Source organism: Tachypleus tridentatus, chromosome 1 (assembly GCF_004210375.1).
Source record: "Tachypleus tridentatus isolate NWPU-2018 chromosome 1, ASM421037v1, whole genome shotgun sequence".
Taxonomy (NCBI): domain Eukaryota; kingdom Metazoa; phylum Arthropoda; class Merostomata; order Xiphosura; family Limulidae; genus Tachypleus; species Tachypleus tridentatus.
The window spans coordinates 40,279,548-40,289,309 of record NC_134825.1 but is presented as its reverse complement, the minus strand read 5'-3'; positions in this window follow the sequence as shown (position 1 = coordinate 40,289,309).

Sequence of the window (9,762 nt, the reverse complement as noted above, 5' to 3'; positions counted from 1 at the left end):
AAACTTGTAACACGACATAAATTTAGTGTGGTTTTTTTTTAACACACATGTATGTAACAAATACAACGAAAATGAGATACACTAGTATATGCATTTATTTTTACACATTAAGCCCATGAGAAATAATATAAAAAAAACTCACACATCATATACTATCAGAAGTATGAAAACCTAGAGATTGTGAACTAGGTAAAGCCTATTTTTGATAAGTTAAATGGAGTTCTGAATATAATGCCTTAAAATTTAGAGTAAATTTGTTTTAATAAATTTAAATTCACATAACAAACCATAAACTTCGTAACATTGATACTTTTGCCTTATTTAAAATTCTGTTATTGCACCAAGTAATTATCACTACAAATTCAGCAGAAATACTGAAAGTATATGCGAATGGATTACTCAGACAATGGAGGGCTATTTTCTTTGTTTCAAACGTCCACGCAAAGCTACTAAAAAGAAATATTCGCTAGCTGTCCCCAATCATGAGAGAAGACAGCTAATTAATACCACCGACGGCCAACTGTTTGTTAATTTGATAGTATCTTAGGATTTAGCTATCATTTGTACATTGCACCTACAACTCCAAAATGCAAAACGTGATTTTGCGGCAATGGAAATCGAATCAGAGATCCACAGATTTCTGGCACTTTAGAAACTAGCTACTCTCAGCTTTATTATTATCGTTTGGTATAAGTTTGTTTTTGTTTTATGTGTTAAACTATATATTATAAAGGTTGGCGAGTTATTCTTTTAAGAAAGTAAAAATGCTAAGAGCTCAACGTGTAAACAATTCGCATGTTGACATGTAATATGACTTCAAGTTACATAGTCTTTGTGCGTGTGTTTTCTTATAGCAAAGCCACATTGGGCTACCTGCTGAGTCCACTGAGGAGAATCGAACCCCTGATTTTAGCGTTGTAACATCGTCTTTGTTTCTTTTTCTTGCAAATATCTTACGATCACAGTAAAATTTGGTTTTACGTGGCGTTGTCTCCTAGTGGCACAGCAGTATGTCTGCGGACTTATACTGCTCAGTATCAGGTTTCAATACCAGTGGTGGATAGAGTCCAGATAGCCATTTGTGTAGATTTGTACTTAATAACAAACAACAATTTACGAGGCGCTGTGACATTTCTTTTCACTTTTCATAGTTTATTACAACTACCTGTTGATCATGCCGGGCTTATACGCATTTATATTAGAACTGTCATTCGCTACCAGAGAGTGAGTATTTAATAAGAAGAATTTGTCATTCTGTTAATGCATATATATAAATATATTAGATTAAACAACAGTTACATTCTAAACCCCAATTTAATGTTATGTGATCTCACATCATTCACAAAAATGTCTTTTTTTCATTTAGTGGTAGGCTAGTGGTTTGCACATTTTAGTTGCTCAAATCCAAAGGTATCGGTTGAGATACTAACTTCTTATTTATCGGTATTCTATTTTGATTTAATTAAAATTTATTACAGTAACTGCATTTCTTATCTAACTTAAATGATTAGAAAATAATGTGATAAAAAAAATTGGTAAAAACCTTCAACTTTCGCATGGATAGCTTTGATATTAAAACTATTATTTTAAGAACGCTTGAATCTGTCTGCGTCACCATCACCCACCAGTATCCCCATGTAATCAATTAAATCTGAGAACGAGCAGCTTGCTGTTCGTTTTTAATGAAGTTCAGCCAAGAAACATTGGGAAAAATGTTCATGCAATTTGTGAAGTGAAATAAAACTTATGTTTTAAGAGAGGAAAACATGTATACAATAAAACAAGTTTGCTCGAGTAAGATTAATGTTAGTATAACTGTAACATTATAATTATGCAGTTAAGCGTAAAACACAAATAAGATATTGTTTGTCGTCTGCTGATTTTCAAGCGCAGCTAATCAGAGGCTATCTTCGCTAGTCGTATCCAATTTTGTCTAGAGGGAAAGCAGCGCAGCTAGTCAACACCTAGCTCCTTGTATACTTTAATCGAATCGTGTGAGTTTACAGTCATTTTTATGATGCACCAATAAGACTCCGAAGTTAGGAGTGCAAATTTTTCTTTTTTTTTTTGGTAAGGGGTTTGTGAACTTCAATTTGGAGTAACAAAAAGAAATTGTGCTAAATACGTGTGAAAAGGCAAAAACGAGGGATAGTTTATTCCATAACAACCTTTTGATTTCATCCCTGTGAATAGATGTATTTGAATTGCAATGTTAATATATATATAAAAACAATGTGTTGTTTGAAGCTTATAACGCTAAGATTCGAGGTTCTCAGCACAAATAAATATTTTCGTTAAGAATCAAAGCAAGATATTTCTTCAATAAATAATATTGTGATATTAATTATTGTAAATGTTATTGTAGTCTAAAATCATATAAATAATATTAGCAAATATCAAGTCTCTTAGTTGGCCAACAGTAAGTTTAAGGAATTACAGTGCTAAAATCTGGGATTCAATATCGCGCTGTGGTCAGAGCGCAAACAACTTATTGTAGAAAATTGCAAACAGTATCTTAATAACTGTTAGATAACAACAAGTTTACATGGAAGTAGTTTTCAACATTTTCATGAATCCTTTTCAGAACAACTTTATATAGCAACGTGTATTCACTTACTTCTATCTTACTTTTCAGGTTTTCGCTCTTTGTGCCCTTGATCTTATGACCCCACTTCAAATTACTAATTCAAGCGATCAAAGGGTCCAAGCACGCTCAAATATATAAAAGTATTGCTTTGCACAAAAGTTTATAGACTGAAAATAATCACTTAACTTATCATTTATTCGCTAACTATGGAATAACTCTGCAAATTCACCTTTGGTAGCATAGAAGAATTTAAAAAGTTTTATATTATCCTGCTTTCAAAAGAACCAGCTATCTCATGTTCACTGCACACCATTTGTCATCTTTTACTGACTAGGAAATTGTACTTATAGACTTAAGCACTTTACAATAATTACCTTAAATATAAAATAAACTTCTAAATTAAAAAAGGATCATTAAAAAAGGACTTTAAAACTAAATATGATGAGAAAAATTAAGATCTTATAAATCTAAACAGTTTGATTAAGATACAGATAGGCCTACAAAAGTAAAAAAAATATTAGGATTGTTTGTTTGTTTGAATTTCGAGCAAAGCTATTCGAGGGCTATCTGCGCTAGCCTTTCCTAATTTAGCAGTGTAAGACTAGAGGGAAGGCAGCTAGTCATCACCATCCATTGCCAACTCTAGGGCTACTCTTTAACCAATGAATAGTGTAGGATTGACCGTCACATTATAACGTCCCCACGGCTGAAAGTGCGAGAATTTTTGGTGTGACTCTCAGATTACGAGTCGAACGCCTAAACCCACCTGGCCATGCCGGGCCATAAGATTTTAGCCTCCTCCCAGTGGCGAGTCTGGGAATTTATAAATTGAAATGCTGCAAAGGGGTTCTGATACTTGAGATAAGCTTTGTGCTTAAAACTACAAATACCTTAATAAATGTACGGTATATTATGTATGTAACGTACAAACGCACAAATCCCCCGCTAATACAGCGGTATGTTCACGGATTTCCAACCCTGAAATGAGGGTTCGATTCCCCTAGGTGGGCTCAGCAAATAGCCCGTTGTGGCTTTAGTATAAAAAAATAACAAACAAATAAACAAAAATGTTTGAAAAGTTATATAATAAAATAAAGTCCTAGCTCACAGTTGAATTGTTTTGTTTTTTATAATTTTATAGACTACTTTAATAAAATAAATTTTCGATCTATTGTCACTGTGCTGTGTGGCAAGTTATTTACTTAATCATCTAAAAATAATGTTGATTTTTGTTCAACTGTTATGGGTATGAGCTTCATGTGTCTGGTAAACACATATAGCCAGCCCGAATGGTTAATAGGATACTTTAACCAGAAATATGAGAGTCAGAAATGTCACTCCAGGCCTCAGTGTAAAAAAAAAAAAAGGAAAAAAGATAGAGAGTAATATTAGCCGTTTCTGGTTTAGATAGACTTATAAAGGCAATGACAGTTTTAGTTTTCCCCATTCCCACACACGGAGGTACAAGAAAAAAAAACAGCTCATAACGCAAACCATAGAATAATGTGGTACGTGCAGTGACGAAAGGAATAAGAAACTCTTTGAAGTAATTTTCCATACAATATGAATAATTTAATACACATATAGGTAGTTCTATTTATGGAATTTCAGGATAAAATAAATTAGTATGTTTCTGTTTTGTTATTGAGCACAAAGTACATGCCGGTTTATAAGGTGTGTGCTCATGCAAAAATAGAACTCTTGAGTTAGAATAAAAATAACATGTTAGAGTTATGTTGTTGTTTTTTATTAAGGACTATCTAGATAAAAAAAAAACACTTGTTTATTTTCATGTTAACCCAAAACTTTACAATAGGTTATCTGGGCTATGCCTCATCGAAATAAAACCTCGAATCTTAGTTTAGACTATCAAACTTACAGCTGAGCCATTGAAGAAGGGGAGAGAGGTTTAAAATATTATGATAGGACATTCAAGATAAAACGGTAAGTTCAATAAACCAATTTGAATTGATTACAAGTGTTGCGGTATGGAAGCATATTATGTGCTGTTGTTGTTTTTGTTTGAATATTAAGTTTTCGTTTATTTAATTTTTATACAGTTATAATGTAAACACGTCGTTGAAAGCACCTTGTTCTAGTTTAATTTGCTTTTTTTGTTCTTTAAAGTACATAATGTTTATTCTGCTTAAAAAATATTGCAGTAGCATATAACATCTGGGTTTCAAAGATTAACAACTGTTACATCCTTTGCTTGCAGAAAAAAGCATTGCTATGAAAGAATACAAATCACCAGGTGATGCTGTTAAGTGGATGCTAAAACTGAACTTCAGTCGAATGCAGAGGCGCCTTTTCAGTTCCGTTTCTACCTGGGACGCTACAACATTCAAATATAGTCCTATCTGAAGATCAGCGTGTTTATTTTGACAAAAGTGTTTCCCTAGGGGAAAAGCTGTGTAAAATAATCACAATCTAGTAGAAGCGACTGAAGTTTTGGTTGTGTCATGACAAATATTGTAGTGATTTTGTTAATCTTGTCTGCTCTCATTATTTTACAGAAAATGAGAAAACTCAATCAATTTGTGAAACACAGATTACTGAATGAATCAGTTGTTATTAGCGAATTGAATTATCTGGTACTTATTAGAAATCAGTTTCCATTTGAAACTACCACACTATTACAGAAGCTGAAATTTCTAAGAACTTAAGTGACATTTTCAGGTTTACAGATTTCCATGTGAGCAGTTGAGTAAAAATGCAGGACATTTGCATAAAATGATTTGTTGAGCAAAAAAATCTAAATTCTCAATACTCGTTTCAATTGAAACTTAAGAAGAAGACTGGACATATTGTTGTGATGTGCAAGCATTTCGTGCCTTTTCTACTTCCTTAGCTTTCATGTTTTTTTAAAAAATGCCAGGTGGGTTAATGCGTTTGACTCGTAATCTGACGGTCGCGGGTTCGAATCCCCGTCGCAAAAAAACATGCTCGCCCTTTCAGCAGTGGGGGCGCTATAATAGTACGGTCAATCCCACTATTTGTTAGTAAAAGAGTAGCCCAAGAGCTGGAGGTGGGTGGTGATAACTAGCTGCCTTCTCTTTGCTCTTACACTGCTAAATTAGGGACGGCTAGTGCAGATAGCCTTTGCGTAGCGTTACGCAAAATTGAAAACACAAAACAATTTTTAAAGAAAATTATGGGAGCTCTTTTGTACTAATGTGTTCTGTTGTTGGATGAGCTCTTTTGGATTATTTAGTGAAAATAATACCAAGTCCATTCCAGGTAACGAAAAAAAATTAAATTATTTCTTAAATAAGTAATTAACATTTCTTACAGGTTATATTTACTTGTAGGCCTAACCTCACCATTTAAATAATGTTCAGTAGAACTTTGAAAACCATTATACTCGAATTTACAAACAAATATCGCAGAATTTCAATCAAAGATACACTAAATCTCATTGTGTCACTGAATTACGATGCCTGGCTGGTATAAACTAACTCAATGAACAGCATACTGAATATTTCATTGATTCACAATTAGTTACATTTTCACTCTTGTTTATATGTATTGCACGAAATTCGCAGATTATGCAGAGGCTTTAAATTTCATGAAATTCTAAATACAGATATTGCAAAAACAAACAAATATTTAAATTAAGATATTAAAATATTGCTTGCAAAATTGTCCATTTCCTGGGTTTTACATGCTTGATTTGCAATATAAAGTTCGCGGGTTCGAATTCCAGTCCTCCCAAACATGCTCACCCTTATTCAGTAGTGGCGGCATTATAACGTAACAGTCAATAACACTATTCTTTGATAAAAGAGTGGCCCAAAAGTTGGCAGTAGATGGTGATGATTATCTGCCTTCCCTCTAGTCTTACACTGTTAAATTAGGGATGGCTAGCGCAGATAGCCCTCATGTAGCTTTGCGCGATATTCAAAACAAACAAACAATCTTCAACAAGTTAATTTTTCACTGGTAATTTTTCTCTAAATACTCCCAGTTGACTGATCTCTTGCAGATATGTATCCACGGTCTTTGTCGTACACCACGATACTCCTCTATATTCTGTAAATTTCATTATTAATTCTTTTCAATACAACCCATGGCCAACATCTGCTTAATCTCGGAGTTCAATATTTTCATGACATGCATTGTACAATCATATCATACGATCTCGATGAAATCCAGTTTTATCAGCGATAACATCATGGCAACTTTTCTTTTTATGACTAGATGGTGTAACTATGTCACAGGTAAGGTCGTGTATAACATTAGTGGCACTCTTTAATCTCTGCTGACTGACTATCCTCCAAAAGGTCCAATAATAATTCATAAGTAACAGAGGAAGACCCTGGTCACACATATTATGGTGGTTCCTAATTTATTTTAAAACATGTAGAACTACATGTAACTCTCCAGCCTGATGTCGTCAGATGAACGAGAAGTTATTTTACTAGTATTTTAATGCAAACAGTTGACACGAATTTCCGTCTCCTGGTTTTGAAAAGCATTTACTTTTCACCATTTCGTGATAGAGTTTCATGACAACCACAATGTATTTATTTTCATTGTTACTTTGTAGTAGAGGATCACGCGCAAGAGCAGTAACTTTTTAAGTGATGTCACGATACAATACTTTTGTAGCTATCCATGTTTTTGTTCTGTGGACCTTATTTTTATTTTTTACAGTTTTACATGCATTCTGTAGAGATCCCGAACGTACAATCCAATAGAAGCACTCTCTGACCCTGCTTCCATTATTTTCTTAAGGTCTAATTGGCCAGTCATTGGAAGGTTGTGTTGATGATAGAGTGACTTGGAATGTAAAGACTACAGAAATACCAACTGCAGGCCTTTTTTATGTTCACTGAAATCTTTCCATTTCCACCATAACTAATTCTCTTGTAAGTATAAAGAATCCCAATGTGCCAAGTGCATCTTTGTTTTCAGTGTAACTTTGGAATTCAAGGGTTTCACTGCACTATTACTGATCCACTGAATAATGGGGTTTAACTTCATATATTTTAGTTGAGCGTTGGACTATATTAAACTTTCATCATCACTTATGAATGTCCCATCTTAGAATATACTCTATTGTACTTTAGGTTGGTTTTCTTTATTATCTTTTGCTCCCTTCCTTTCACATTGTTCATATTCTTTATTAATGCTTTGTCTTTGGGATAATGCTTCAAAAGTTTCCACGCTTCCATTAGCGTAATACATAATGTTAAATTTGTAATCCTAAAATTCTAAGAGCAATCTTGCTATCTGGCTTGCTGGATTGCCAAAATTCACTAGCCAATTCAATGCTACAGTATATGTCTGAAGTGTAAGCTATTGTACATATGGATAATAATGGAAATGACTTGAATATCGTATAACATTTCTTTTCATAGAATACAAGTCTCTTTTCTTCAGCACTTACTGACCTGTTATAGTACAGAATATTATTCAATATTCTATGTTAAACTTGTGATAAAAATGCTGCTACTGGAAAACTAACACCTGAATCTAAAAGTGATCCTCAAAAGCTGGATATGCTAATATAGGTAATGGTCAATTCTTTCTTCAGTTTATTGAGTACTTTTTTCTGTAGTCATTAGTCTATAAACCTTTTTTTGATTTTTTAAGTCATTTTTATGAAGAACGAGCTATTTGGGAATAATACAGTCTCCAAAACATTCCTTTAATAATCGCATAGATCTGTGAGATGTGTGGGCAGTAGCACCATCTTGTTGAAACTATGAGTAATTGATTTCATCACTTGTCATCTGACCGATAATGGTGTGAAGAATCTTCGAACAATAGCGCTCGCTGTTTATTGTGTTCATAAAGAATATATGGCCAACAATTCGACGTCTGAAAATCGTAACTCACACACCAACCTTGAAATCATGTAGAGGTGTTTCGTGCAAACTGTGAGAATTATCGGATGACCACAATCTTGAATTTTGTGAATTAACGTAACCCGAGAGATGGAACCATGCTTCTTCGGTGAAAAAGGTCACATCCAACACATTAGCTGTATTCTCTTCGATAAATCTGTTTAAACCATCTGCAATAGCGTATTCGTTTTTCATTATTAGTTGCTTCAAGTTCTTGTACCGCCATTATTTTGTATGAGAAGAGTTTTATTTTCTTTTTGACGGCCTTATGAGCATCTCCAAGACCAATATCATGCTGCTGAGCTAACTTTTGTAATGATTTTGACGGACTCTGTATCACACTGTCAGAAATATCCAACAATTTCTCCTCCGATAACTTTGCTGGCCTTCCACAGCGTTTGACATTATCCACTGATCCTGTTTCCCGAAACTTATCAACAAGGTTACGAACTGCATTGCAATGTGGAACAGGTGTATCTGGGAATTTTTCAGCAAATCGCTGTCGCACCACATCTGTGTATCTACCACCTTCTCGGAATACGTGTTCGACGAGCCATACACGTTCTTCAGTTGTTAAAACCATATGGGATCAAAATCTGAAATATAATAAAATATTATTACAAAACTGCACAGTGACTTCCCGAACACCCTGTATTATGAGATATTTCATTTATTTGACTTAAGTCATGAGGTCCACTGGTAAAGGTATTTTGATATTTTATGAACAAGTCATATATTATCTGGCATTTATCAGGTATTAGACCTCCACAGCTTTGGTCATACAGCTCTTATAAGAGAGGTGGTAAGCTGTTTTTATGTGAGAATGAAACACTTTATTTTAATAAAAATAATCCCACTTTTGACACTAATGTTGATACATATTTTGTCAGTGGGTGGGCTATTTTAGATAAAATGGTGAAAATAATGCTAAATCCAGTTTATGTAATGATAAAAATTTAATTTATTCCTTCAAAAAGTGAATAAATTTTGTTTTTAGCTATGTTCACTTATAGGCCTGACTTTAAATATAGGTGTTCCAATAACATTCACAAGTAAAGTTACTGGTAAAAGTTAAATTACAAATTCATTAACTGCTACCGACTAACACAAACTGAAACACAAATTCAATTACTCTCACTATCTAAATGGCGCTGAAATACCTAAGTTATCATTCATTAATACATTGATTACTTTACTGATTTTCTAATTTGTATTTTATACCCGTGTTTTACGTACCGCAAAAAAATCTCTAGATTGTACAAAACTTTCAATATATTGCAAAGAAATATCCAAGTTGAAATATTAAAAGTATAGCTTACAACA